We start from the raw sequence: 5,375 nt of genomic DNA, 5'->3' as shown, positions 1-5,375 counted from the left end.
CAGCTGGAGCAATGGACACCCTTCATTTCCAGTCCCCCAGGTCAGGCTTCTGTGTCTGGTTTGGCTAGTGTACTATGAACTGAACTTGCCTTATTGCTTCCTCTATATCCCTCTCCACTTCACCATCATGAAATCTAACATTTACTGCACAAATATATCAGCAAACCAGAAAGTAAAGAGGGTCATTTGCCATATCTATACACCCCCTAAATGTGTAATTTGTGCCAGAGTATGTCCTTGCCACTACTGAGCAGATGGCTGATACATGCATGTGATGGAGCCTTCCTGTGTAAGGAAGGGGGCATAGAATCAGAGACAGCTCTGGTATTCTAAATTCAACCAAAATGAGTAAAAGTATTGGTGCTTCTGAAAATAGAAATGATGAAAACCAGAAATGGGAAAGCTCTCGATGAAAAAGTACTACATCTATTAGACTTCAGACATGTTGAACAGTGTTTGGTGTGCCAGCGTTTTGTCCAACAGAAGACAAAATTCTGGTATTTGGATCTGTTTCTTCATCATGGGTAAGGCCAAGAGGTTGGAGATTTGAAAAGAGAAATAAAAGATTGGCACAGAGTAAAACTACGTCAATGGGATCCACATGCCCATTCAGTGTCTCTCGGCCTTATCTGGTTGGGCCTTCTTCCTGTAGACATCCACCAAAGCAGCAGAAGGATTGTGCAGGACAATACAGTCATCCTTTTGAACCATTCTCATCCTTCCTTTTTCTTTTACATTTAGCAAGTTGTCTTCCTACATAGTGTTAAGGGGCTACCAAACAACCTGGATGAGCCACACTGAAATACAGAGTAGTTGTCTCCCCTTGATGTTATCTTGAACAAAATATGAGAGGAGGAGAAATTTAACAGACCAATGTCATTTCTCTCATCTTCTGGGGTATGCTGCCTAAACATGTGCTATGTGGTCTCGTGTAGGCAGCTACCAAATAGTAGGTAGTGTCTTTCAGCACCTCTTCACCAAAAAAAAATGCCTTCGATAAAGTTTTTACCATCAGTGGTTGTTGTTTATTCCTGATCATGACCCTTTCCTCTCGTACTGACTACCCATGGTATACCACCCTAAAAGAGTACTAGTACTTAATTCTACCCAAGGCACTATCTTCTTGATGACAGCTAGACCCACTAAAGCAATATGGAATATGATTATAAAGTCTAATGGATAGTATGAGACAAAGTTCTTCAGATACTATGTTATTGGAGTAGGATGGAGGCAACGTGAGAGCAAGGGATAGTGGTCTCCTTCCACTCATCCCAGAATAACCTCCATTCAGCAGTACTGGGGAATATAACTATTATGGGAGACTGCAATTTTCTTCTGTTTGCAAGAGAGCAATCATCCTTATCTTAAGGCAGTGCTAATTTATTGCTTTTTAACTTAGCAAATACTGTGGAGTCACTGGAGATGCAAAGTTGACAAAGCTCCAGCTGTGAACTGCAGCTAACAGTCTGGATGGTGAGCCAGACTAGAGAGAGATGCAGTCATGTATGCCTGATGGAGGCTGACTCCAGAGCATGCGAAGGCACCCAACTAAGCTATCAATAGAAAAATGGGGAAAGCCTCTTGAGAGAGATGAGTTTTAAATGGCATAGGAGATACCTAAATAGAGTAGGGGTGGCAAGAATCTTCTATAAAGAGGAAGGTACTACCAGGCAAATATTCCAGACAGACAATAGCAGACAGACAGAGACTGAAGCTTGCTAACTGTGCACTTTTGCTCACATCATTTTATCTGAGTTTCATCTGTGGTGTATAATTTCCAGGTAACCATCGTTCTTCTCTAAGCCTTGAGAGCTGCCAAACAACATTCTCTCTGCTATTTATAGATAGGACCTGGAGTAAACAACAATGGGGTTTGGAAAATGTAATAACTTTCAGATTTTTCAAACGCAAATATACTCAGATTATGACATGATAAAAATTCTCAAGGCTTTTGGTTAAAGTTGGGCCATACATGCCCTTTAAACACTGCATGTCTTCCTTATTTTGAGATGAGCCTTCTGTTCATCCTTTAGGTTCAGAATGCATCCATATCTGCATTCTGAGGACAAGTCTATTTGAAATCATACGAATCACATATCCTTTTTATTGCCAATGGAAAAGATGCTGTCAAACTCCAACACAGCTTGAGCTCAGATGGAATAGCCTTTCAGCTCTGAGCAATTTTTCAGTTTGACTGGAAAGACTCATATCCCCCCTCAAAATCCAATGTTTTCCAAGGAGAAAAATGCAGCAAACATGTCTCTTTTTTACTTCACACATAAGGATGAGACAAAATGGCTGTTTAATAACAAAACCATAATTCACACCAGATTACTCCAAATATGCTTGCACATATTTAAAGCCTACAGATAAATCTAATTTGCAAAAGTATGTGATTTGCTGTCCATCCCTTACTCATCCTTCTTTGTTTTAGTTGTAGGTGGGTGTCACTCCCAGCCCTCTTAGGAGTCCTGTAGAATTCAGAAAGGGCTGGCTCCAAGGCAGTTGACAAATCCTATTTCTCATGCAATAACTGCGGGATGGAGACCTGAGAAGACACTTGTGGTGTTCTCATAGCACTCTACAATCTTTACAGGCTCCTGGCAGAACTACAGACAAATCATCTCAGGGTGCATGTGGAAGAAGAGACTTTATGGAATGATCGAGTCCTCTTGGCAATCTGTAGTCACTGACAACCCCGATTTGATTCCCACAAATGGGAAGCATTAGGCCCAGCACTCTAGATTCCACATGCCTTCCCCAAAGCTGTGAATGTGGAGTTAAACATTTCCAGGACTTCAAATACCATAGGCGCACAAGGTCTCCAAGAATACTGAAAAACCCTCCATTCTACTTTAGAAATACATAGAAAAGACTCTTGGAACAACTGTGAACTTTGGAACACCAATTTTCAAATATCCCTGGTTGATTACCCACCAACTACCTCCATGAACAGAATAGGAGTAGAGGGTATATCATCTATAGAGAGCTGATCAGTCTCATCTGGCTATGAGTGGTTCTAAAATAAAACAAGATCATTGGCTTCCCTTTGAGTTTTTAATTAGACAGAAAAATAGTTTATTCTAATATTTATTTGTCAAATGCCAACAATGTAACAAATGCTGAAGAAGATACTAGGAACAAGATGTTGAAAATACATAATCCCTATCCTTAAATAGCTCTCAGTTGGGATGTGGAAGACTAACTGTGTTTACATAAATCCTATGAACTATAAACATATCAGGTGTTATTCTGCTAAGAAATGAGGTACATGTGAACCAAATCTTAAAAGATAAAGAAAAGGTTTTCAAAGCAAATGCCCTCTCAGCTCCAAGGATGGGAGTGAAACGGCAGATAAATAAGCAAAAAATTGCCTCACACAGAGGAAAGAACATATGCAATGTCACAAGGGACAAATAAGGGAATGGCCAGTTTAACAGCTAAGAATTCCAATACAATGGTTGGGTAGAGTGTAAGAAATAGGGCAAGAAACGAAGCTATAGAGAGTCTGAGAGCAGAACAAAGGAATCACAGTGTCCAGGGTATTTTATTCTGTGATCATATGTTTGAACTTTATAAGGATAAAATAAACTTTCAAAGGCTCTTAATCAGGTGAAATGAATGGTTGCATGTGTACTTCATAAAACTTTGGAACATAGAAGGAGCCAGAGAAAACACTTAGTAGTCTGGAGCAATGACTGAAAAAAAAGACACATGTTATGATGTTATGGTTTGAATCTGTAACACAGGTTTTAGGATGTTTTATTTTTAGGATGTTTAGTGAACTGTGGGTAGCAGAGCCTAACTAGAGAAAGTTGGTGGCTAAGGCTGGTCCTTCAGACTTGGTGATAATTAGTTATTGATTGGCATGCCATGCCTTCCCAGCCTCAAACTCTAAGCCAAAATAAAACCTCCCTTCATTAGGCTGCTATTGCCATGTATTTTGTCATAGCCAAGTGAACATGGACTGAATGCTCTACAACTGTTAGTCCAAATAAATCCTTCCTCCTTTAAATTTTCTGTCAGATTTTTTCAGTGATTCAAAAGTCTTGTGTGTGTGTGTGTGTGTGTGTGTGTGTGTGTGTGTGTGTGTGTGTGTGTGTGTGTGTACCTGAGCTATGACACTGACAATTAACATGGACAGCCATTCACAAACAGGACAGATGACTAGAACATTAAGAATTAAAGATCATTTGTAAAGAATAATAAAGACAAAAGAATCAAGAAAGAGGCCTAGGATTTAAATTAAGCAACTAAATGGTGCTTTTCATTGGTGCAGGAGATCAGGAGAAGCAAAGCAGAAAATAATGAGTTTGTTTTACATGTTAATTTGATGTGCCAAAAAGGTACCATTTTTTTTAATATAATAAGTTGTAAATACTGATTTTTAACCCCCATAAATATAGATGTCAGTGATTCTTCGATAATTAGGTGAAATCACGGAGGTCCATTTGTGCTGTGTAACAGGATCATGACAAAATGCAGAAAGGCCAACTACTGAGTGATCAGTCAGTAAATTGGAGCTATCAAACATCAGAGTAGAAAATTTACCCAAGAGAGGAAAAATCCCAGAAGCCAAGAGTTTCCCAGAGAAGGGTTCAGGCCATGATGCCAAAATGCTGCAGGGCAGTCAAGTGAGATAAGGTCTAAGAAGTGTCCATTTGACTCAGGGTTGTTTCTGGCCAAGATGACAAGTCCTTTTCCAAAGCTTCATCTCAGCCGACTTCGATTCTATCTGGAACACAGCTCATCAACTTTCCACATTAGCAACCAATGCATCGGGTCACTTGTTAGAACTGAGGCAGACTGTCAGGTCACACAGCTACAAGTCTCGTTGACATTAATGTTTTGAAGATAAACCTGAAAACTGAACTTTTCTGAACAAAAAGAGCTTGGGATATTTTCATTTTCCTTTGCTGTCATATAGTGAGCCAGTGCTTGGGCATTCTTCACTCAGAGATGTAATAAATTCATCTACTGTTTAGGGTGGGGTATTCCAGCAATCTCTCTTGCTACATGTCCTTGCAGGGAAGTTCAAATAGAGATCTCTGGGAACTATGACTTAGGCAAAAACTTCCACGCTAATAATTTTATTAGTATTTACATACTATGTTTTAATAAAGGAAATTCTTAGCCAAGTTTGCTTTTGAGATCTGCATGTACAATTTTATGATTAGCTAAAGCATGTGAACTTTGATGCAGAACTGTGTGAGGCATAATCATATTGGTGATAACTAAATTGGAAAATTAGAACATGTTTTTTTCCAATAAGTTCAAAGTTTTTTCTCTGTGCATCTTGGCACTTAATGTACGTAACACAGACAAGGGATAATTATAGTTTTCAACTTTTCACACACAGAAGCCATTAATGTAAG

Source organism: Cricetulus griseus, chromosome 4 (assembly GCF_003668045.3).
Source record: "Cricetulus griseus strain 17A/GY chromosome 4, alternate assembly CriGri-PICRH-1.0, whole genome shotgun sequence".
NCBI lineage: Eukaryota > Metazoa > Chordata > Mammalia > Rodentia > Cricetidae > Cricetulus > Cricetulus griseus.
The sequence above is the reverse complement of the archived record's forward strand: the minus strand, read 5'-3'. Positions refer to the sequence as shown.